General features: G+C 34.2%; 1 pseudogene; it reads right to left on the reverse strand.

Annotated features, from left to right (window-relative positions):
• Positions 1-360: 360 nt before the first annotated feature.
• LOC115991209 lies at positions 361-26136 on the reverse strand (annotated as a pseudogene).
• Between the last annotated feature and the right edge of the window lie 840 nt (positions 26137-26976).

Here is a 26976-nt window from a genome sequence, read left to right on the forward strand (position 1 = left end):
CAAAGGAAGGTGGCTAGAATCGTCGACCTGAGGCTCTAGAGATGGGACTTGGTTGAAGATGGCAAACTCGTCCTTAAAGTTAAACACTTCAACTACTTCTTCCTCTTTTTCTTCATTTTCTTTTCTCTCTTCTTCTTCCTTTTCCTTGATAGCAAGATGGGAAAAGGTGGCCTCTCCGGTTGTATACCAAAGTGGCGGGGTTACTTTAGGTATACCTTCTGGAATAGGGTCGGTGAGGAAATCAAGGACAGCTACACTTATTCGGTGCAGGCGTGGATCTTTTGCTTTGATTACACACTTCGGCGCTTGGAAGCTTTTAGAGATGGGAGTGTAGCCGAGGATTAGGTGTGCTGCTCTTAGCTAACCGTCACTATGGACAAACACCTCGGCCTTCAGTATCTTGTTTAAGCTCAGCTGGTTAACAAGATTGAAGTTTAGAACATCAACGTTCTTATCTGCAAAACCATTAGGAAAAACAAAAAACATCGTCAACAAAAAACAACGTGAATCAAAGGAAAACTCATATACAAACACAAACAAAAGAAAAGGGGAAGAGGGTGATTTTGAAATAATTAACCTAGACCTAAAGCCCCATCTGGTGTCCCCTTTCTTGTCGGGTAGGGGGGGCCATCGTGCCACTCCCCTGAAATGATCAAAAAGTCCTTGTTTCAGCCTTTGTTGGAATTAGGGAGGCATTGGATGAGCCTAATCTTAGGATACCTAGATTTTAGGTAATACCCCTACCTCTTTAGGTGGTGGAGTTTGTAAATCCAATTAACATTGTGACGGGTAAGACCTAAGCCTATTTTCTCTTTAAGGGCATCGACGCTACCTAAAATCCTAAACATGTTTGGGGCACATTGAGTGGGAGCTAATCTGTAAGCCCTAAGGTAATCCTTAGTGACGGTGTCTATGGAGATTCTCATCCCTCTCTCTATAAAGGCAATCATTGGGATTACCACTTCTCCTTCTTGCCTTTTCTCGTGCCATTCCCCTTCCTTACAATACCTAATTGACACTCCTGGCGGAATCCTATACTGAGCTCTAAAGCTCTCTATATTCTCCTTTGAGTCTACCAGGTGAGCAAATCTACCCATATTTAGAGAAGGGTTGGAGGTACTAAGATAGTAAAGGAAAAACTAAGAAGGCCGAGGAGGAATAGACGTGGAGAAAAGAAAAGTAGATGGAAAAATAAATGAAAAGGTTTGTAAAGACTTACGCAAAGAAGAAAAGTCTCCTCAGACAAGCTCTTGGAATTTGTGAGGGCATGAGTAGATTGAATAAGTGCGCAAGTTCAGTGTGTGAGTGCTAAACTGAGATGAATGAAGTGTTTGAGTAATATTTATATCAAATAGAGAGTAAAAAGAGGGAAAATTACCACCCGAGTTCCAACAAAATCCTCAGCTATTGGATCTACATTGCATTGTATAATGTAGGGAACATGGAGTTGCAAAAATTTAATGACGGCACGTCTTGGATGCCGAAGCATCGGGAGTGTGCATTGGGCAGTTAAAAAGATACCTACGTGGACAGAGATGATGTGTGATAAGGTACGGGGTCATTGTAATTACATTGAAATCCTTCATTCTTTCCAAGGAGCCAAAGAGGAGAATTTCAAGGGGCTATTATAGGGTTGATGGGCCCAATAGTATATATTGAGCCGAAGACTCAATTAGAGGATGCCTAGTAGTCCGAGGACAAGTAAACGTTATTATGGAGGTCGGTGTTCATAAATAAAAGAGGGGATCAAGCCATGATGATCAAAGAGAGTAATTTGAGGATGAATGTCTCCTCGGCTAAGCAAAGCCAAGGATCGACGGTGTGGTCTGCCATCTAGGGTAACGTTCCAAGAGATTCTATTGATAAGGATGAATACCCTAGAAGCATAGGACAGAGGGAAGCCATATAATATCTAAGATAAAGCTGCTACCACTACATTGAATGCTCTATAACTAACTTTCTGGCTGCATTAATAAGGAAGTGATATTTGAATAGTAATTTTCAACTTTACAACTACTCCCCAAAGACTTTAAGAAGGTGCTGATGGGACAAGGATCAACACCAACAATCTACTCTACACATGGAGGGTAGAAATGAAAGAGGGAGAATAGTATAAAATAGGAAGAAGGCCCTGAGAAAAGGGATCAGAGAATTATTGTAGCAATAAAAACAATACTTGTAGCCAACTTCAAGAGATATATATAAGAACTAATCTCCTTGGATTGTGCCAATGATGATTTTCATTAGATAAAACTAGTCTATTTTTACTTTATGGTCATTTGGATCCACTGTAATTGCTACCCAACTCATTAGAACCTAGTTTTCGAACTCACTCTCTACAAATTTATTGTATTGGGCTCTTTGAGCTTAGATCCTTTGCATTTTTGGGCCTAGGATCCAAAATGTGTCCTTACAAAATTTATTGATATTATAAGGTTAATATAAAATAGTACAACATAAATAAGCATTAAAAAAAATATTTCATAATAATCCTACAAGTCTAATTATTTTGATTAAATAAAAAAAATTACTTTTGATTATTTTAGTAAATTCACATGCAAATGCATTATTCTTTAATCAAAATTGAATTAATCAAAGGAAATAAATTTATTAATATTTAATAAATGGAGAGAGATGTGATAGAATAAGCTAAAAAATTAAAACTGACATAAATCTATAATAAATATAATACACTTCATAGTTGTTCACAAGCAGCACGTGTGGTGCATTGGTCATGATTCTTAAATAAGGCATAGGTCTCAAGTCCTAACTCCCACGGCTCCCTTTTCTCTATTTTTTAAAAACAAAGTCAACTCTTTGACTAGTTGAATCAGCCCACGGTTTGACCGGTTTTCTGGGTTGAACCCCAGTTCAAGAGGTTCACTCAAAATATCTAAATGCCCGATTTTCACATATAAAAATCTGGATTTGTGACCAGTTCATGGGTAACCTGGTCCAACCGGCCGGTCCGGTTCCATTATGATAACCTTAAATAAAGATATCCACCCATCATTAATCCTTGGACTGAGGCTTACACTCCACCTCAAATCAAAATAAAGTGTAAACCCAAACAATTATGTTGTACTTAGGCCCACATATTTCTCTCACACTTTACCCTGCTAATAACTGTATTATACTGCAGGTTAATTTTAATTTTAATTTATTGGTTTTATTATAATCATAATGGAATAACCATCTTTTTTGGATTGTGCAATTACAAACTGCAAAGCCTTTTGAAATGCTCTCTTATGGCTACTATATATGTAACTTCTTTTTTATTCATTTTTTCGGGAACCGGCTAATGTGTGATTAAAAAAACACCTAAACAACGTTAGCAAATAAATTAGAACAAAAATATAGGAAATTTGGACATCTTGTTTTGAAAACCAATGAAGCTATCCACACAAAACATACACGTATAATTGTTGGTGTATTAATTTTCAAAAAGTACTTGATACCAAATTAAGTAACTAAAAAAAATGGTAGTGATTTCATCATTTCATCACAAGTTCTAGACTATACTATTTTGTGTAGTAATATAAATTAGCTTCTTCTTTTTTCTATATATTTTTTTTTTGTTGGCAATAATTTCACATTATAGGTATTATATTCATACACACAAAAAAATAATAGAATAGAGAAATATTAGAGGAAGTCAATCCTACGTTAATTGCAAAAAATTAGTGCATTGCTCCATATAGTTTGGGGTTTTAGCAACCATCAATTTCAGAAATTGATATTTCATTTACAGAAGTTAACATGTCTCTATTATTGTTAGTACTTGTCAAAATAAATGCTGGTTTTTTTGGAGAAGGAAGAGGTGTGTCATTACCCAACATGAAAACCACTGTTAACATGGTTGGCCGATCTCTTGCATGTTCTTGTATGCACAAAAGCCCAATTTGAATGCATCTCAAAACTTCATTAGCAAAATATGTCTCACCTAGTGATGCATCCACAATTTCCATGACTTTTCCTTCTCTCCATAGGTCCCAAACCTACAAACAACATATTTATCATATTAGGCTAAATAAGATATGCCTAATTTTGTAGTCATTGTTTGCACATGTACTTGTACTTACATGTTCATTCAAATATGGGGAGGGACCATCATGGTAATAAGTACCATTCTTTTTGCCAACAATTATCTCTAGTAGCAACACTCTGAAGCTGTATACATCTGATTTTATTGAAAATATTTCTTGCATTGCATACTCTGGTGACATATAACCACTGTTGTAAAACAATAAAAAGGAAACCATTGAGCCTTGCACATTATTAAACAAAAAAAAAGGGATCAAAGATGGCCCTTTGGGCACTAACAAAGCATATAATATTATAAGTAACGCAGATGAAAAATGACATGAAGACATCTCATGAGGATATTTTGCAATAGCAATTCGGGAAATTTGGAAGTTAGCAAGAATCAAGGAGATAATGGCAATCAGTAGTAAAAGTTAAAGAGAAAAATTAGCAAGCCAACGTATCTAAAAGATAATGTCATTAAGGCTAATCTGTCAGTCAAGTACATATTTAGCAGAGGAGCTATTAGTGTTGATTTGTTGTGAAAATATTGTAAACGAGAAATTATTAGATCTATCAGGAAGACTACTAACGTGGTCCTCCCAGCTAATGAGACAATGCCATCTATGCAAATGTGTGAGTGAGCTTCCTAATTAGCATAAGGAATAAAAAATAAAACTTACTAGGTGACGTCACATTTACATAAATAATAGCTTCCTAATAATTTCTCGTTGTGAACATGGTATTTTTCTTCAATTTTAGTACATTCTATAGTAATTCTCCTAATTTGCAGCAAATTGTAGTCCAGTGAAAATTAAAATGACAATGTCTATCTTTAGTGGAAGTCAGAAAATAAAAAATTTGGATAGCAGCAAATCACCTCCTTAGAGTCCGTTTGGCAAAGATTATTTTTGCCAACCTATTTTTGCTACTATTCATAGGTCCCATTGCACTTTTTGGTACTATTTATGGGTCTCACTATACTATTTCAGTTAACTTTTACCTTTATTTACAGTACTTTCAGTAAAAAAGTTTTCAGTTTCAGCAAAATCAGTGAATCATAAATAGACCCTTAATTGATTTCCTTTCGCTTATTTCTCTTATCAGCATTTTAGTTGACTTTGGAATCTTATTTGAATTTGAATTCTTTACTAGGATTAGGTTGATTTCCTTTCCATGTTTATTTTTATCATTATTATCATTATTGCGCTCCATGTTTACAATAGGTGGACTTTTATTATAAAAGGGTGTATAGGGATCTTGGAAAAAATTGAATCTTTTGTATTATACCTTTAATTATACTTTTTGTATTATATACCTCTAGAAAATCTTTAGATTTTCGTCGAGAGTTGCTATAGCACTCTTTTGTCTCTTTCTCTTCGTCTTGATCATGGCTTGACAACCCATTGATCAGAGAAAAGTCGTAGTTTGACTATTGTTTCATAATTCATTCCGCTGCATCATTATGCTATAATTGCAGGCTTAACTAGCCTCGTGTCAAAAAGGAATTATAAAGATATTCTTGAAATTTTTCTTAGAAAGACCTGCAATTTGTAATCTTCTTTGAATATGAAAATGATAGTCAAGAAATTGGATAGAAAATATAAATATATCATTGTTTTCTAGCACACTTACTATGTTCCAACAACGTGATTTGTATTTACTTCAACTTGGTCACCTCCAACAATTCTAGCCATACCAAAATCTGATATTTTTGGATTTAGAGTATTGTCGAGTAGAATATTGCTGGCCTTTAAATCTCTATGGATAATCCTTAATCTTGAGTCTTGGTGAAGATATAAGATACCTCAAGCAATTCCACAAATAATCTCAAATCGCTTTCCCCAATCTAAACATGACCTTTTTGTTTCGTCTGAATGAAGACATTTAGATTAGATTGAGTGTGTGTGTGTGTATATATAATCTCATAATATGCTTGTAATTGGAAGACCACTTTCTAGTGATGATGAGCGAATTTTATGTGAAAAGAGAACATACCAAAAATAAAAGAGTCTAAACTTTTATTAGGCAAGTACTCATAGATTAACATCATCTCTTCCCCTTGAATGCAACAACCTAAGATTCTCATGAGGTTCCTATGTTGGAGTTTAGCAATTAGTGCAACTTCATTTTTGAACTGTTCTATTCGTACTATGTGTTTTGATAGTCTTTTTACCGCTATTTCCATTTTATCTTGTAGCAAACCCTGAAATTAAAGCCCAAATTTCATGTTGTCATAGTGCACAATTATTGAGAGAAATTCAACTTAGTGAATTATTTGGGCAAGCCCAATTTCACCTAACGAATTCATGATCAATGAATCCCTTTAAACATTTTGGATGGAATTTATGATGCATTAACAAACTTGAAATAAGATTGATCAATTTTCAAGACTGTTTCTAAGAGACTACCTTATAAACTGAGCCAAAACCACCTTTGCCAAGCTCGTTAGCAGCAGAGAAGTTATTTGTGGTTGCAATAATGGTCTTCAAATCATATACTGGAAATTTTGAATTGCTTTTAGATCCATCAAATTTGGAGAGTCTTCGAAGTTTGGTAAACTAGAGTCAGTGCTTTGCCTCTTCGCTGTCATAAAACAAGTAACAAATGAAGTTACCATATTTTTCCAATTATGAATTCCCACGCAAAAGCCCCATTTAACGAAACTGAGGAAACACACTAATAGGTACTGTTTGGTTGGCAAGAATTTTGATTCTTGAGAATCTAAAGATTCTCGTGAGTTTAAACTTTTGGAAATATTCTGAGTGGAGTTATGGTGTGTCTTTGTGTTAGAACCCATTTTCCTCTCCCCCTGTGTGTGTGTGTGTGTTTGTTTCTAAAAAAAAAAGGGTAATTGTCTCACATTGTTTAAGAGAGTGTGTTATGTGTAGTATAACTTGCCCTACCCTCCCTTAAAAGTTATCATGGCTTTTGAGTAGAGTTATGGTGTGCCTTGTGTTAGAACTTATTTCCCTCTCCCCTGTGTGTGTTTGTTTGTTTCTCAAAAAAAAAAAAAAAAAAAAAAAAAAAAAAAAAAAAAAAAAAAAAAGAAATATTCTGGATTCTATTATGTTCCTATGAATGGGAAACATTTATACAAACATTCAATTGCATCAATAATAGGAGAAAAATTATAATTCACATAAGCATAATTATTGAAAATGCTAAGGACACAAAAAATCTAACAATTATTGTCACAATTTGTCACATGGCAAGTTATGAATGGTAGAGGTCAAATGGTGGGTCCACACCTCCACTACTCATAACGCGCCACATGATAAGTTGTGGCAAAATTTGTGAAATTTTTTGTGTCCCTAGCATTGCTCAAAAATAAAATTAGAGGAAAATAAGAGGAAGAATTGAAGTTTGTAATTTTCTATATCATTGATAGGATATCCCACTGGGTTGCTTTTATTGAGCCTTAACAAGTATTACTCTGTCCCAAGAAGTAAGTGGTTTTAGGTAATGAAAGTTCCTCAAGCCTAATGATGGGATTGGACAATCATCCTATGGCCAAAATGGGCATTTGTCCCTTTTGCCCAAAAGATGTAGCAAAATGTCCATGTTCTAAAACTATCTAACAAAATGCCCCTGTTTTGAAACTCAATTTTTAGAAAATTGAGTTTCAATGAAAAACTCGATTTGATGAAAATCGAGTAATGTGAGAAATTTTACATGGAACTCAAGTTCCATGTTTTTTTTTTTGTTTTTTTTTAATTTTTATTTTTTTTTATTTTTTTTATGTTTGATTTCACATAACTCGATTTTCTAAAAATCAAGTTTTTCATTGAAACTCGATTTTTAGAAAATCGAGTTTAAAACAGGAGCATTTTGCTAGATAGTTTCAGAATATGGGCATTTTGTTGGAAAGTTTTGGCGAAATGGGCAAATGCCCATTTTGGTCAACATCCTATATGTTAGTGCAAGTTCTGATTGAAGGGTGAAAAGTAGTTCATGTGGCTTGATAATTGACAACTTGAAGGTGTTTTGATCCCTGAATATGGCCATAAGGTATCCCAAATTTAGCAAGAGAGAAGTTGTTCGTGGCAGAAAGTATTGTGCTAATGTTGAAAAATAATAAATCTGGTTTTCATCTACCTTCAACAAGCTATTGAGTCTTTCTTTGTTGAACTTGTAGTAACATCATTAGACAATGTGGGTTGTCCTCTCTTTGCTGTTCTCATGCAAGAACCGTTACAAATGATGGTTAAACTTGTAATCATGACAAGTTTCATTTTGAGCATATCCAAGTCCATCTAGTTTCCATTTTTGACGAGGCTGTGAAATTGCTACAGGAATATCGGAAGCTAAATGAGGGTTGCATAGTTTGTAGAAAGTTTTGTTTTGTTGGCTTTCTGTTCTTTGTATGTGTTAAGTTTTGATTTTTCATGTTAGTTTTGTTGACTTTAATTCCATGTCAATTTGATTGTAATTCTTTCAATCATTCACCTGTATTTATGTGGTATTAATTGTAATGGGTTTACTCTACATTTTGGTGAAGAACTGCTCAAGGGAATTTCGCAGCTTGCTTATGACTAGCTCGCGACTACTTCAACTCGCAAAAGGTTACGTAGGGAGTACATGCATGAAGTTCAAACCTCTGTTGTGTTAGGTTGTCTTGCGACTTGCTGGCGACTTAGCTAACCCACGAAGACTCATGAAATGGACTACTAGCTAGATTTTGGTGTATATGTTTCCCTTCTTCACCCACACTATATATACTCTTATTACCCACGAAATTGTAAGAAGAATTTTAGAGAGAAAATCCTAAAAATCTATTTGAGAGTTAAAGATTGTCATCCATCAATCATCTATACATTTCTCTTAGTTTTCTTCACTCTTTTCCCTCCCAATTTCCATATCCTACGAAAGGAACTTAGCCCAAACACAATCTACACACATTCTGAGTGTAGAGATTTGTTTTGGTGTATTTGGGAAGTATTCGGTTTATACCAATTCTTGGTTGGTGCAATTGTAGGATCCAAAAAACTAGTGAAGACAAGACTTAGTGAAGCTAGAGCTCGAAGCGCTCAAGTACTTTGGGTAACTTAGGCTTGGAGGGTCTTTGTGTATTCATGTACTCTAATTGATTTTCTAGTGAATTATTTTGGCTTGTCGGGTAGCTGAGAGGTTTTTCCACCTAGGTCTCCTATTTTTCTATTTAATAACACATCGCATGTTATCTCATGTTTGCGCTCTCTTTCCCTTACTCCTTGTGCTTTTAATTGTTTGTAGATTATGTTTATCCAAGCACTTGATGATAGCTTCAGTTGATTAGTTTGCTTATCTCTTATACTTAACATTTTTTTTACTAATCAGACCATAATTTAAAATTTTGGGGTCTTAATTAGCTCTAATAATTCTACTAGTAAGCTTTCAGTATACCTATAGACTATGTTGTTTCTTTTGCACCTTTGTAATACTTGTATGCTTATATCAATAAAATATCTTTCATTTCATTAAAAAAATAATATATAAAAAAAATATTTAAGAAAAAGAAGCAATTATGTATAACTTTGGCTAAATTACAATAACCGACCTAGTAATTTATTGAAATGGCACTTCCCCTAGACATTTGTATCAATGACATTTGAAAGATACTAGATGCAATTAACTAGTAGTATTTAGACCCCATAATCCATTTTTACGGCTTACTACTCAATTAATCCTAAACTAAAATTTAGACCAAATTTATGTGATTAGCAAATTTCATATTATATGCATACAACAAGCTAGGACAAATAAAAAGGAAGCAATATGAAATATGCGCAATAAGAGATGGCAAATACACGAAACGACTGAGACATGTTTTCAAAGAGGAAACTAGAGCACCCGATGAAAATACTTGGGCCCTCCAAGTTTCAGCTAACAACTGGAATCACCAAGCTATTTCTTTTTCTAGCTTCCTAGAGATCCATTGTTAAGCCATCAAACTTATAGGATTAGGATTTCAAGCTCCAATGGTTTCCATACCCTCATGTAACTCACAACACTTTATATTTGGTGAAGGAGATGAAGGTTACAAATTTCTTTTAAGTGTAGGCCATTTTCGAGAGGAGAAAAGAGAATATACAGGAATTCCTGGTTTAAGGCTTAGGTTCACTCTATCTCGACTGAAAAAAAATAAAATAAAAAAATAGATGGGATGATGAACAAGCTGCTTTCAACTTTCAAGGATGATTTCTAATTTTTTTCCCACATCCTTGGCATGTAGAATGTGTGTCCCTTGGGTTATATGATAAAGCAAGAAAAATAGGATAGAACAAATCAATAGGCTATGTATGCATCTTGTTCACAGCTTGGTCACGAGAAGGTCGTGATGAGCATTTTAACAAAGCTCCTAACTTTAGCTGCCACGTGTCACTCACCGGCTGAGCAAGTCGTAGAATGCAACTAGGGGTGTCCAAACAAACTTGTGACCTAACCCAACTTGTCCCAAGAACTGTCCAACCAACACCAATGACGGTCAACGACAGGTCTCCGCCCCCAAAACCCGAGAATGGCAGGTTTGAGCATGAGAAACTGATTTTCAACCTTCTACACATCGGAAAGTCATTGTTCTCTACCGATAATAGTGGTTTGCTGGTGTTTTCTGTCCGATCTATTGAGATCTCATTGAGATTTGGCCTAATCTCTTTTAAATCTGGCAGCTTTCGACACAATCTAGCAGAATTCACAACTTGAATCTAATTGGTACTTGAGGAAAATCCAAAAACCTAAGTGAACTCCTTTTACTAGTCGGCAGCAAGTCCAAGTATGGGAAACCCAAAGTGATCGGATCGGTTTCGGGTTAGGCACAAACCCGACTCGGACTGACTTGTGAACAGCCCTAAATGCAACTTTGACCAAAGTTGACTAGGTTCAAGTACATTACACCCCAAATACAATTTAGCCCCAAAAAAATACATAAAAAAAAATGGGAAAATACATTTAAAAAAATGGGAAAATGCATAAAACATTGAAGTTGAATTAGCCAATAAAAACATAGACTCAACAACAATCCCCTCCTTGAAATTTTTTAAAAATGTGATAGAAAAAGTTATGTATGACTTTTCTAATAAAATAAATAAATATATATATATATATATATATATATATATATGGATTCTCGCTCATTTATACAAATATCAAGGGAGGAGTGTCACGGGTCCACAAACATTAATGAGAGAGTATAATTTTGTCCATAGCGTGGAAATGAATATATATATATATTAAAAATGAAGTATTATGTTAGAAAAGTCATAGTGTTAGAGAGCTTTGATTTATTTGTTGCATTTAGGCCCTTTTAGATATACATCATTATCAATTTTTTTATGACCTTCTCCCCTTTTCTTGTGTGTGCGTATGTGTGTGTTAAAATACTTAGGTTATGTTTAGTAACAATTTTTGCTTTCTATTTTCAAAATTTTGTTTTTGGGAATATTAAAAAAACAATTTTCTTGTATTTTTCAAATAAAAAACATGTTTGATTAGTTGAAATTAAAAAAAAAAAGTTTTTTGAAAGAAAATAGAAAATACTAAAATATGTTCTTATTAGGATTTAAACTCTAATGTTAACTCATTAAATGAGACAGATTTATTAAATCAAATGCATGTTTTCATTGACTTTTGAAAATTAGAAACTGAAAACAGACATTTACATGTTTTTAGTTTTCTTCACAAATTGAATTTTGAGAACAATTTTTGTTTTCAATTCATTTTGGATTACTAAACAAGTTTTTTAGTCTCAAAAATAGAAAATTGTTTTTGAAAACAAAAAATAAGGAGAAAAAACAATTACCAAACGTATTCTTAAAAAAAAAAAAAAGGATTTATTTGTTGCTTTTAACCAAATCTCAAGGGGGAGTGTTATATCTTGAAACATTTGGGAAGTGTTATGTTGTAAATCCTTAGAGGAGGTAGATGTAATTTTCACGAGGATTTGGCTTAATTCTGTTAGGTTCTAAATGTTTAGAACAATTGGCAAATCGTGAACACAAACTTGTCTAGATATAGATCTTAGAGTCTATAGGTTTTATTAGACAATGCTCAATGTGATTCAAATCAAGAACATACAAGCTGCAGGAAGAAGATTTCATAATCTGTCTGGTTCGATCGATCGAAAGACAGGCTCGATCGATCGAAAGTCGTATCTACAGAATTTTAATTAAGCCCAAACAGTAATTCAAGCCCATTTAGGATTAGGGTTGCTAATCTACTTCTCCCAGTATATAAAGGGAACCCTAAGCACGTTTTTATAAGACTTTTCAGAGAGAAAAGAGTGTGTCTCTTTTGTATTTAGGGTTTTGTTCCTAAAAAGCTCTCTTATGTCTTCTATCGGAGCTATTCCTTGAAGAATCTTAAGATCCGGTGTTGTAGAAGTTGCTGCCTTCTCTAGTCATCAAAGGTACAAATGATCTAAACTTTCAAGGGTGGTCTTGGAGTCACAAATAGGAGAGTTTGTGTTGCTAAACCTTTGAGTGGGATCTCAAAGTCACGAACGAGGGTGTTTGTGTTTTGCAAAGGCCAAAAAAAGAAGGAGTCCGTGGATTCGGAGCTTGCACGTAGTCGTGTCAGTAAGTTCTACTGGTGGGTAGCAATAAGAAGTCGAGCGTGGGGGCTTGTAAGTCTTATTGTATGAAGTTCAATTCTTTCTAGTGGATTTGCTTTTTACCTTGAGGATAGCTAGGTTAAATCCTCCCCAGGTTTTTACCAATTTGGTTTCCTGGGTGATCATATCTTGTGTTATTTATCTTTCCGCTGTTTTGCATGATATGATCTTTATTATTGTGATAACTTAGATTTGTTAAATTGGACTAAGTAACAACTTGGCTAATTACCTAGGTTAAATCAATTGTTTTAAGGGGTCTAAAAACTAACAAGTGGTATCAGAGCGGGTTGCTCTTTTGTTTTAGATCTTTTGATCTAAGAGCTGATCCTTTACCCCTGTTGTCATGGATAATTTGAAGTGTCTTTCTGATCATGTTTCTACTCATGCTTCTGTTGATTTTATTGATGCCTATGAAACTCTTCGTAAGGAATTATTGAAATCTATGAAAATTGCTAAGAAATTCAAGGAAAAGTCAAAATTGGTTAATCTTGAAAAATAGGAATTGATTGTTAGATTAGATGAATATAATAAAAAGAATGAATTTTTGAGAAATCAAATTTCCTCTCAAGATGAGAAGATGAAAAGCTTGGAACAAGAGTTAGATGAATCTAAAACTAAAATTGAAAATTTGACTAATACCAAGTCTACTGTTGATAACAGAAGTGTTTCTGTTTCTCTTAAGCTTAAAACTGAGAAAGTTTATATCCCTCCTTTTAAGAGGAATAATAAAGAAAATGCTTATTTTGCTAGGTTAGACAAAGGTAAAAGTTCTGATATTGACGCTGAATTTTCTAAACCTAAGTCTAAACCTACTGTTAGAGAGCATAATAAATCTGTTTTTGTGCCTACTTGTCACCTTTGTGGTGTTATTGGTCATATTAGACCAAATTGTTCTTTGTTGAGGTAAGAACCAAAGCCTGTGACCGGAAACCCCACCAGGAATATTAATGTTCCTAAATTTGTTCATGTTTGCCACTTTTGTGGTGTCCATGGTCATATTCGTCCTAATTGTCATAAACTGAAATTTAAGCATTCTGTGTTTCAATCTAGGATTTGTGATGATATTTCTCCTGCCATAAGTCCATATAAATTGTTTCATATTCTTTTGAAAAATTTGAGCTTGTTGGCTTGTGAAAGGAATTTGCAGGATTTTAGTCAGTCTTAGAATATTGGTGTAATTCCTCAAATACACTCTGCTTCTTATAGATTTTCACCTAGAAAGTCAAAGATTCATGTTATATGGGTGAGAAAAAATTCTCTAAGGTGAGTGTTGCTGACTTGTCCCTGATTTAATTCTTTCAATTGTTTGTGGACATGTTTTGTTTTTGTTGTTTTGTTTTTTAGGTTGTTTTTTTTATTAAAAAAAAATCCAAAAACATTGAAAAATTTCAAAAAAAAAGACAAAAATATTTTATTTTGTGTCTAGTTTTATTTTTCTTGAGGATTACATGAGTTATGATATCTCTCTCTTGATTTAGAACATACTTGACATTGTGGAGAAACTTGGATAGTATGTGTTATATAAGTGCTAAGCTATTTTTAATTTTATGTGAGTATGTACTAGTTTGTACATGTACTCAAGAGTTAATTAAGAAATTGATATTTCTTGTTAGTGTACCCTCTATAACTTAGTTAAGTACAGTCATGCATTGCATTTGCATTGTTCATTTAGCATAATGTGTGTTTTTTGTTTTTGGTCAAAAATTGTTTTTTAAACCAAAAAGATTATTGTGTTTTGTATTTCACATCTTAGATTTATAATCAAGGATTGGCCATATTATCTTTACATAACAAGTTTTTGTACCTTGTTTAGTCTTGATGAGCTTACTTACTGCACTTTACTAATTTGAGCTTTGTAGTGCATGTTGTGTGGGAGATGTTTATAGTTTTTGATCACTTTGTCTTGATCTTGAAGTCACATGTCTTTGACTGTCGGACTTGAACCTTTAGAGAAAGGCATAAATAACCATCTCACCACTGTTCACTAGCCAATCATGAACACCTTAGTGCATATCGTAAGATTTTGTACTCGAGAAAATGTAGCACATGCACAAAAAGAACATAAGGTGTAGCCTCGGTTTAAATGTTAAAATTGGTGTGTACATTATTGGACTTAATGTTAAATCAATCAAATAAAATTGGTGTGTACATTATCCCGGCTATTTTAATAAGTTTCTACTCAAATAAAATTGGTGTATATATTATGAGGCATAATTCAAGAAATTTACATGATTGCAAGCTCATGATCTAGGAAATGTGGGAGTTATATGATGTAACTTTTTAGGTGATAGTCTCTTTCAAATTCTATGTGATGAATTTTGTAGAAATTGTGATTGATTTCTATTTACATATCACCTCACATGTTTTTCAAGCTTTTCCTAGTTGCACACACTACACAAGTTACTCTTTGCTAAACTTGGTACATTATATTGTGTGTGATTTTGTTATGGCCATCCAAGATTAAAGTTCCTTGATTTTGATGCAAAATGACTTTAATATTTGAGTTTTGGAGACAAATTGATTAAAAAATCTTGTTTTTGGAAGATCTGGGTTGAATTCAAGTGTTTTTTTTGAAAAACTTTTAATCTCATACTCATGCATTTCATTCATGAAAAATATTGTGCTTTGAGGAGTTTCTGCATTAAATTGCTTTGTTTTTTTTCAAAATTTTGATTTTTCCATGCATCATTTATGTTTAGGATTCACATGCATTGCATTGTTTTTGTATCCATCTTGCAGTTTTGTAAGTCATATCTCTCATTGTTTTCACACATAACATGCATACACTTTGCTAAATTGGGTACTCAACTTGATTTAAAAATTGATTGATTAATTTTTGAGTTATGTACTTTATAGTATATGCTATTTTTATGTGTGAATTGTAGAAAATTATTTTCTTAAGAGTTATGATGGATAATTAATCTGCAAATATTTTCTCTACTCATGCAATTGTTTATGGGTCACATAGTGCCATGTTTGCATTTATTGAAAGAGAGAATATTTTTTCTTCATGTGTATCCTTAACTTAATTTTTTTAAAACTTGGTTTGTGTCTTTTTATTTATCCCCAACCCCTTTATTTTTCCTCGAAACTGTTTTTCCCGAAACTTGTTTTATTTTTCCTATTTTTATAGGGGGAGAAATTTTTTTTAACCTTTGTAGTTCCTAGGGGGAGTTGTTGCTCCTCATAAGGAGAGTTGTCTCTATTTTCTCTTACTCTGTTACGTATGTTTTCTGTCTACCTTCTGATTAGGCAGTCTTTGTCAATACGTGACAAAAAGGGGGAGATATAGATGACTTGTTTGTTTTGTTTAGGGAGAGAATATAAAAACTTTTTGAAGTATCTAACTTAGGGGGAGAGTTAGAATTTACTTTTGTTTTTTATATTCTGTTTCATATTATTGTTTATATGTCTTTCTTTCCACACATGTGGTGATGTGTTTGTTGAGTGTTTCAGGAAAGACAGGTGCATTTTGATCAAGACCTTCTACCTCTTCTTGCAGCTTCTAGGTTAGGAGTCTTAGATTGGGATTTGTGATGTAATTGGGCATTCTATTGTATTGGGTTGTTCTTGTATTTGAGCATTTCATTTTGTATGAAAGTTTTGTCACGAATTGCCAAAGGGGGAGTTTGTTATGTTCTAAATGTTTAGAATAATTGGCAAATCGTGAACACAAACTTGTCTAGATATAGATCTTAGAGTCTATAGGTTTTATTAGACAATGCTCAATGTGATTCAAGTCAAGATTCAAGAACATACAAGCTGCAGGAAGAAGATTTCATAATCTATCTGGTTCGATCGATCGAAAGTCGTATCTGCAGAATTTTAATTAAGCCCAAATAGCAATTCAAGCCCATTTAGGATTAGGCTTTCTAATCTACTTCTTCCAATATATAAAGGAAACCCTAAGCACGTTTTTATAAGGCTTTTCAGAGAGAAAATAGTGTGCCTCTTTTGTATTTAGGGTTTTGTTCCTAAAAAACTCTCTTATGTCTCTACCGGTGCTATTCCTTGAAGAATCTTAAGATCCAGTGTTGTAGAAGTTGCTGCCTTCTCTAGTCATCAAAGGTGCTGATGATCTAAACCTTCAAGGGTGGTCTTGAAGTCACAAACAGGAGAGTTTGTGTTGCTAAAAATTTGAGTGAGATCTCAAAGTCACGAACGGGGGTGTTTGTGTTTTGCAAAGGCCAAAGAAAGAAGGAGTTCGTGGATTCGGAGTTTGCATGTGGTCGTGTCAGTAAGTTCTACTGGTGGGTAGCAATAAAAAGTCAAGCGTGGGGGCTTGTAAGTCTTATTGTATGAATTTCGATTCTTTCTAGTGGATTTGCTTTTTACCTTGAGGATAGTTAGGTTAAATCCTCCCTAGGTTTTTACCGATTTGGTTTCCTGAGTGATCATATCTTGTATTATTTATCTTTCCGCTGCTTTGCATGATATGATATTTATTATTGAGATAACCTAGATTTGTTAAATTGGACTAAGTAACAACTTGGCTAATTACCTAGGTTAAATCAATTGTTTTAAGGGGTCTAAAAACTAACAAACTCAAATACTTTTTTAAGGACATGCCCTTTTATTTTAAATATATAATGGCAAGTGGTAGTGGGTTTTAATCTCTACTTTTTATTTAGTTAGTAGGTGATGTGGTGGTCTCTCATTAAAATAAAAGGAGATTCCTTTTAAAAATTACTAGAGGTAAAGCAAACCTTTTTCCTAATAGAGCTTAATGGTTATTCAACCATGACAGTGATTTCGAGATTAAAAAAAAAAAAGAAAAAAGAAGAAGAAGAAGAAGAAGAAGAAGAAGAAGAAGATGAATTTCTTGTCTTCTTAGTTGTAATGGAAGCACAAATTATAGTTGAAGATTAGACCCTAAGTTAATCCTTCAATTTCTTTATTGGAAATATCAGCAGGTGTTAATTAAGTTAAAAAACTTCTCTTAAAAAAAAAAAAGTTAAAAACTCTCTCATCCAATTAATGATTTCTACATACATATAATGATACTACATATCTAGGGATTTAAATCCTCTAGATTTCTTAGGGTACTCTACCAAATAGATTTTCTTAAATCTTAACCATTCTTTAATGATTTAATGATCTAAATTCTGCCATGTTAGCATTCTACTAACAATAATTTTAATTTTTTTTTTTTGCAACATTATTTTATTATTTTAAGAATATTGTTAGTGGAATGCTGATAAGGCAAAATTTAGACCATTAAATCATTAAAGAGTGGTTAGGATTTAAGGAAATCTATTAGTAAAGTATCTTAGGAAATCTAGAAGATCTGAATTCCATATCTAGTACCTCCTTACTAATCAATTAATAATATCTATATTTCTTTCTCAAAAAAATATTAATGATATCTATATACCCATCCAAATTTTGTTTTCTTACCCTTTTTTTTTTTAATTTTCAAACCAAATATAGATTTATTCCTAGTAGATTATTCATTATTTGTGAAATGTCATGATTCGGGCAAGCAGTTTTAGCAAATTGGCTTCAACAAGCAAACTGATATAATATTAGTTAGCAACGTTTTCCAAAAAAAATAATATATCCCTTATTAATTCATTATAGTTTGGAAAATGCTAAAATTATAACTGATTTTTTTTAAATAAAAATTAAAAAATAGTGTGACAATATATATATATATATATAGCTTTTTTTTTTTTTTTTTTATTAAAAAAATTATATAAGAATGCAAAAATCTCATTTGGGAGACCATGATCTGTCATGTCACATGTGGCACTTTGTTAAAGTAATTTTTCATTTAACCTTTTACCTCACCTTTTTTTGTACTCTTCTCCCCAAAAACAAAAAGTTTAAGTTTATATCATTCTTATTTAAATCAGCTCTGGTGAAAGATTGTCCTTCATAAAGTCGAAACACATTAACTAGTTAATCTACTAATAACATACTCTAATAGCATAAACATGACATAACAAAAATTTTATAATATTTTCATAAGTCAACTAAAAATTAAAATGATATCATAAATATCTAATACTAACTTTAAAAAATTAAAAAATCAAAAACTATAATTAAGCAAACAAATAACTTATCACACCACCACCGAACACCATTGGCATGATGGTTACTTCACAAGTATAAGTTTTTGTGAGCTATGGGGATAAGTTTCAGGATCCTAGTTTCAGGAGACTCTCCAAGAGGGAGCTTTACAAACACATACACTTTTTTTTATTATTATTATTAAGGACACATACACTTAAATTATGTTAAAGTAACTTTTTATCTCAGATAAAATATAAAAAAAATATTTATTACGCCACATAATAAACTCAATAATATTGAATGTATTAAAATGCTTTATCATTATTTAAACTGCAATATTTCTACATTATTTTTTTATGCTTTAATTACTCTTTACTTTAAGTAAAAAAGTGTAAGGGACATTTGTGTTCAATTTTAAATTTTCTCTTTTCATGATGAGCTTGTTACTTCAACTAATTTTTATGACAATTATGCTATAGTCTAAATTCTTCATCCCTTTGAGATTTAAAAATATATATTTATCCCCTTAATTTCGTATTACTTTAATTCAACAAAAACTTCTTTATGTTATCGCAACATTACTTCGTATTATTACTTCAACATATTTTGAACATTCTATGTGACATTTTCAGATGACAGTTTAAAACATTATTTGTGCATCACATGGGCCCTTTGCTAATCTATATGTATAATAATAGGTAAAACTGAGAGAAAATCCAATTAGATTTAAAATTAGAATTCAATTAGAATCTAATTTTGCGCCACATGTTCCATCTAATCTAAGTTTTAAAATTTTTGAGCTAAGTGAGTTAATTCAATGTAAAAATTGAATTTCAATTAGAATTTAATTTTGTGACATGTGTCCCATCTAATCTAAGTTATTTTTTTTTTTAATTTTTGTAGCAAATGAGTTAATTTTGTGTAAAAAACAAGTAGTCCAATATAAGTAAACCATAAAAATAAAAGAATAAAAAAATAAAAAATAAAAAACAACAACAACAACAACATAATTTTTGAATGATTTTATATTTACGAGTTCTTTTTTTTTTTTTTTTTTTTTTTTTTGGTAGAACTAAAAACAATTCAAGTTTCTAAGTCATATATATATTAATAAGTAAAACTGAGTGAAATTCCAATTAGATTTTAAATTGAAATTCAATTAGAGTCTAATTTTGCACCACGTGTCCCATCTAATTAAAATTTTAAAGTTTTTGAACCAAGTTAGTTAGTTCAGTGTAAAAATTAGATTTCAATTAGAGTTTAATTTTATGGCACATGTTCCATCTAATCGAAGTTTTTTAATTTTTGTGACAAATGAGTTAATTTAGAGTAGAAAATGACAAGTCTAATATAAATAAATCATAAAAAATATAATCATATATCTAACACTATATATAAAATTAGAGTAAGAGAGAGTTTGAATGATTTTATATTTATGAGACTTTTTTATAACTAAAAACAATTCATTTAGCACAAAAATTATATAAATATATATATATACACACACACATGTACATATACAAAAACCAAAGAATTTAGAATTAATGAACATAAAAATACTTTAAAAATTGACAATTTAGATTTTTTACCTAATAACATTCTTACATGACTTTTTTAAAAAGTTAAAAAATATATAAGAATGACTATCAATAATATTTAAATTATATATGTAAGATTATTATAATATTCATCTTAATGTATATCTTTTAAGTATATCTATGCATATGCATGGAGTTACAAGCTAATTTATAATAAATGTAGTATCACTCTATAATTCACACATGTCGATTTATTAACCAATTTGCATACCTTTCCTTTTCCTCTTTATTAACCAATGTGAGGAAAATTAGTAATGAAGTAACAACTAGGGCCACTACCATAATTGCCAGCCACCTCTTGTTGGCAAAGAACCTCTTGAAATGATCTGGAAACAAGAATATTTCTCCATTTATGCAACAAGATTTGTGCACAATTTTTTAAAATTATTTTTACAATTAAGATGATAAATTGTAATAATAATTGTAAAGGCACAATTTGTGGTGACTCTAGAATGATATTGGGTTCACATGTTAAGGGCCCAAACAATAAAATTTGTAGAACGTAGGCTTGAAAGGCTAGGCCTTGACCATCAGACTACAGTTGGTCGTGGTTTATATGGCAATTTACACGGGGATGAACCAGGCATGTCTAGCAAGGCCTTCTTCCAATGCAACTTGAGTGGTTCTGGTCTTTAGACCTTATCCGAGGAGCTTGTTGATCTTATTATTCTCCTCCTTTGGGATCTTTTTTTTCTTGTCTCGAGACCTCCCCTCCCCTTGGTTCTCTTCCCTTTTTATACTAGCATTTACCCTCTTTCCAGTGTCCACGTGTAAGTTCCACTTTCTAGGGTTGAGACTTATCCCATCGGCCCATACCTATAGTGGTTGGGGGTAGTTATAAAAGCTAAAGAGCATGGTGAAGAGTATGGATCTGTCAGACGCAGAGTTCTTTATTGCAGTATTGGCAGCTTTTCACTTGCCCTGCTCCTGTACTGAGCTCGTCTTTTCCTTTAGGGTATTTCGGGATACCGAGGACAGAATCCTCCTCGGCTGTGTCTTAAGGTAATTTGGACTTTCATATGTCCTTAGCAATGCTCTCCTTGGCTTGGGCCTTGGGCCCTAATGTAAAGTGGGCCAAGGCCACAAATTATTGAGCCCTACAATAGCCCCTCAAAATCCTGCTGCTCGACCTCTTGGTTGGGGAGGAGGGTTTTGGTGATGTCGGGCCTACAGCATGGCTTTGCCCAGCTTTGCCCTTCATTAATGTCAGTGTCTCTTCACTTGCCTGGGGGGTACGTTGGATTATAAGACATTCCTTTTAGATTTGCTCACGTCGTGTCTTGGCCGTTTCAATGCCCGAGGTGCGTTTTTAATATGTCCCCTTAACGAGACCACACAAATCCTATGGTTTCAAACGGTGTTGGGAGTTGAGTAGAAACTGTCTCGTCTGCAGCACTTCTTGGAAATCTGCGTAGATTAAATGCCGCCAACTTATTCTCCATATAAGAAGCAGGGTAGGAAGTCATTCCCTTCATGTACAGACCCTTCAATCCTTTCAAACTCCTAATCCCTCAGCTGTGCTCAAAATTTTTATTGCCAGTGTAACTAAAACCTTAAAGAGTGACATGTTTGAGGCACGAGTGGGGGTGAAGGAACCACACCCGCTCCAGAGGAACTAGGTCCTTCCGAGACTCAAGATGGCGCGATCAGGACAGGAGAGACAGAGACTCAAGACAGTTCTCCACTTTCACAAGGTGGGGGCGATGCCTCCACCTCTTTCAGTCAAAATCCGAAGCAGATGCTGGTCGCGTTAGATTTTTGGTGCGACAGTAGTTGGATTTCTCGTCGTCAGCACCATCCGCTCTATCTCGAGCGCTACTAATATGGCATCTTCATGTTAGGAGTCAGGGCTGATGTGGGGGTTAACTATCCCTGCTTCCTCTTCTCTTCCTTCATTGGTGCCTCTTTCTACCTCCGCTTCTTCTTCTTTCCCATCACCGGGGTCACCCTGGTGTTTCTACTTCTTCTTCCTCTGCTTCTTCTTCTCTTCCACCTATGGGGCCATCCTGTCATACATAATCTCTACCAGAGCAGAGTTTCGAAGGATTTTTCTCTTCCTTGTATCTTTTCTTTTTGCTTATGTAGTTAGCTTTTGGTATAGGCTTACTTAAGCTCCTTCATTGTACGTTGTACTATTTCTTTATCTTAATAAAAGATGATTTTGTTTCATTCTAAATATTTTTTCTTTCCTGCAGTAATTACTTTGTGAATGGATGTATTTCATACGCGTTTTTTTTTTTTTTTCTTTAACGATACTTAGGGCATAAAACCTTGTAACAAAAAGCTATCATTTTGAACTTATTGAGACTATCAAGCATAATAATACCAACCTACGGTAGTTTAAACATACGAGACTAACCGATATAACGGCTGAATGCCCTGTAGTGCGCATGAGGCAGTCATCCAAGAATGAGTAACCCAAAATAAACCATCCGAGAGGGTTGTCGAGTAGTAGGGGACTTTGGCCGTGTTCTTGATAGCACCTAGCCTTAATCGTTTTTTGGCATCTAATTCGAGGACTGAGGTATGGCCATACCGGGCCCAAACACTTATTCGCATTAGTTCCCTTAGAATTGAAGATCCAAGGATAGACCGGGACTTCCATTCGATCTAGGACTTGACCCAATTTTTAATGGGTAACCTCTCCATGGGACAGAGTCCGGGGATCTTACAATGCCCGGGTTGTGTTCAGAACTTATAAATTTATTTATTTATTATTTTTTTTTTTAGGTAGTTGGTTTCCCCATAGGCTTGAGTCCGAGGACCATACAATGCCTTGGTTCTGTCCAAAACCTATTATTTTTCATTTAGGTAGTTGGTTTCCTCATAGGCTTGAGTCCGAGGACCATACAAGGCCTTGGTTCTATCCAAAACTTGTAATTTTTCTTTTAAGTAGTTGGTTTCCCCATAGGCTTGAGTCCGAGGACCATACAAGGCCTTGGTTTTGTCCAAAACTTGTAATTTTTCTTTTAAGTAGTTGGTTTCCCCATAGGCTTGAGTCCGAGGACCATACAAGGCCTTGGTTCTGTCCAAAACTTGTAATATTTCTTTTAGTACCGAGGATTAGCCCCTCGGCCAAGGCATTGGGCGTCGAACTGATGGTGGAAGCCCCTAGAACTGTCCTTGTTGCTAGTGCTTCGAAGTATAGCCCCTAGTAGAACTTTATATTAGGGCAACAAAATCAGGCCGCCGGATGTAATAGAGGGGCTTTCGCAGGCCCTGGGTTGACAGGAGTTCGATCCAGCGTCTATGCCAATGCACAAGCCTTTCCACAGACGGCGCCAATTGTAAGGGCACAATTTGTGGTAACCCCAGAATGATATTGAGTTCGCACGTTAAGGGCCCAAACAATAAAATTTGTAGAACGTAGGCTTGAAAGGCTAGGCCTTGACAATCGGACTACGGTTGGTCATGGTTTATATGGCAATTTACACGGGGATGAACCAAGCATGTCTAGCAAGACCTTCTTCCAATGCAACCTGAGTGGTTCTGGTCTTTAGACCTTATCCGAGGAGCTTGTTGATCTTATTATTCTCCTCCTTTGGGATCTTTTTTTTCTTGTCTCGAGACCTCCCCTCCCCTTGGTTCTCTTCCCCTTTTATACTAGCATTTACCCTCTTTCCAGTGTCCACGTGTAAGCTCCACTTTCTGAGGTTGAGACTTGTCCCATCGGCCCATACCTATAGTGTTTGGGGGTAGTTGTAAAAGCTAAAGAGCATGGTAAAGAGCATGGATCTGTAAGACGCAGAGTTCTTTATTGCAGTATTGGCAGCTTTTCACTTGCTCTGCTCCTGTACTGAGCTCGTCTTTTCCTTTAGGGTATTACGGGATGCCGAAGACGGAATCCTCCTCGGCTGTGTCTTAAGGTAATTTGGACTTTCATATGTCCTTAGCAATGCTCTCCTCGGCTTGGGCCTTGGACCCTAATGTAAAGTGGGCCAGGGCCACAAATTATTGGGTCCCACAATAATAATAATAATAATAATAATAATAATAATAATAATAATAATAATAATAATAGGTGAAGTTGAAAAAAACTCAAATTAGAATTCTAAATTAGAGCTCTAATTTTGCACCATGTGTCCTAAATTATTTATTCTTATAGAGTTTTATTTCTTAATTTTAGAATCAAATATAGGACCACATCATAAATATTCATTCAAGTGAGTTATGAAGTACAAAAACCAAAAAGTTTAGAATAAATGAATCTTTTAAAAAAAGTGCTTCACAATAATTTTTTTTTTTTAAAATGGACAATTTACATTTTATAACTAATAATATCCTTACAAATTTTTTTAAAGAGTTAACAAAATATACAAATAACTATTAATAATATTTAAATTATCTATAGAGGAATTATATTATACATCTTATTATATATCTTTAACCGTTTACATGCATATACATGAGGTTACAAGCTAGTTATAATAATATCACCTTTACATAGGCATACTCCTAATATTATTTTTATCATGTATTAATTATGAAATCACATATAAAAAAAAAAAAAAAGGAGTGATAATTGTTTTTTTTTTTTGGATAGGAATAAGGGTTATAATTGTTGTGTGTATGTATGTTAAAAAAAATGCCTCAGTAAATTGCCAAGTACCTAATTCAAATGCATCAACACGTACGTACAAATTTTGGCCTCCATCCAACACTCTTATGTCCATCAATTCACCAAACCATCTCAAGCAACCAACTTCCTTTTTAACACCTGTATCTCCATACGCTGTTCAAGAACAATTCTCCAAGCATCGTCGCTCACACTCCTTCAAACTCAGCTTCTCATCGACTCGTGCAAATGAACTATCCGGAAACTTCACATTTTCCACCTTCACAAACTCTGCAACACTCTTGCAAATGGATGCCCCCCCATGCTTCTTCACACACCCACTTGTCGCATTTCTCGCAGACCATTCACTTGGTGATCTTGGTTCGAACCCAGGTAGACAAGTGCACTCAAATTCAGTACCATTTTGAACTTGACACTTACCAAATGCACCACACTTCCCATAATTGTCACACCGGTCCAATGGCACTGTCCCGAGAATGTCCCATTCTTGATCTGAAATTGCACTCACAAAGCGATGAATTGATCCAAATCCATTCACCACCAATCTTGAGAATAATGACGCGCCTGGGTAACGTAAGCCCCAAACTGTAGAAGTCTCATACTCGTTGTTAAATAAATTGAAATTCATGACCGAATCATTACTTGACAATGTTGGTATTCCACTCCATCCAATACCATTCCAATGACCAGAACGCCACCACAAAATGTTACCTTTGTACAAAAACAACTCTGGGCAGGAGCTATTGGTATTGAGAATAAAGGAGAAATTCCCAATTCCTGGATCATCTTTGGACTTCCAAGATGTTAGAATTCGATTTAGACCGGTCGTCCGATCCAACCCAAGTTTCATTCCTTGAAGAAATGAATCAGTTGGATAGTCAAAGCTTTGCCATAGCACCTCACTTGTTTCATTAAGAAACAAGACGAGATTTCCTGAATCAGTGAGCTGAGCAAGAATAATATTGTCGTTTGAATTTGTGACAATATTTGTGGACCAAATGGATTTCTTTCGATCCTCGCCATAGAGTACTAGGTTTCCATGAAGATCAATTGATAGAACCCCGGAAGTATCACTGTATCAGTGATAGGATTGTCTCTGTTTGCAACCCATGCCACGGTTTTTCTGGAGCTTTATAAAACCAAATGCCAACATACCGGTTGGTGGACTCTCCGAGAGTAAAGAAACCAAGCGCAAAGGTTTCTCCTTTAGAGACTAAAAGGTCACCATCTCTGATGGGTTTGCTGGTGGTTAAGGTGTCTTGTAAAGTGTCAAACTGGGAAAGAAGGAGTACAAGCAAGGTGTGTAGAAGGAGAAACCCCTTAGTAAAATACATGATCATGACGAGTAAGGTTGTGTGTAGGTCTTTTTGCTAACTAGAAAAAGAGGTTGAGTAGGTAAGGCTTTTCAAAGTCTTGGTATTTGATGCATATATGTAAGTTGGGTAAAGGGTGGTGGGAGGTTGGAAGGTCAGACTCCGAGTTGATGTGGAGCACTTCTATCTGAACCTAAGGAATCGAAGAGCATATGTGGAACCCAGGGGTGGGATTTACAAGCAGACTGATGAGTTAACAATACATGTGCTTTGGAGTTGCCCTTTGTCTAGGAATGTTTAGGTCCTTGTGAACGGAAATTTTTAGAAATGGCTGCTATTTCAAGGGGTGTCAAGTGAATGGTAGCAACATGAGTTCGATTTAAGGGCAATATTGGTAAGCTGGGCAAATTGGCATGCAAGGAATAAAGTAGTCTTCGAAGGTCTTCAGCTTCATCCCATGCAAGCATTGAAGCATGCAGATACTGAATGCATGTAGGATTTGATAGATACTTAAGAGGGTTTTAACCTTTCAAGTGGGAAAAAGTGAAGGAAAAGAAAGCGGAGGAAGCGAAGGCAAAGGAAGTTGCAGTGAGGCAAACGCCTCAGAATTCCCCAGCTCATTTTTGTAAGAGCTCCCCCACTGCCTGCTTGGTGAAACAAGTATTTTAGGACCAAGTTAAAAAAAAAAATAAATAATTTTTGTTACAGTTATTCATGTGATAAATTGTGAGTAATTAAAAAAAAAAAAAGTAACAAGTCTATGCACTATGTGAAAGTAAAAAAAAACAAACAATTACAATCTACTATGTAAGATAATACAAAAATTATGATTTTTTTTTTTTTTTATAACAAAACTTAGGT

The sequence above is a fragment of the Quercus lobata genome, chromosome 5 (assembly GCF_001633185.2).
Source record: "Quercus lobata isolate SW786 chromosome 5, ValleyOak3.0 Primary Assembly, whole genome shotgun sequence".
Classification (NCBI taxonomy): domain Eukaryota; kingdom Viridiplantae; phylum Streptophyta; class Magnoliopsida; order Fagales; family Fagaceae; genus Quercus; species Quercus lobata.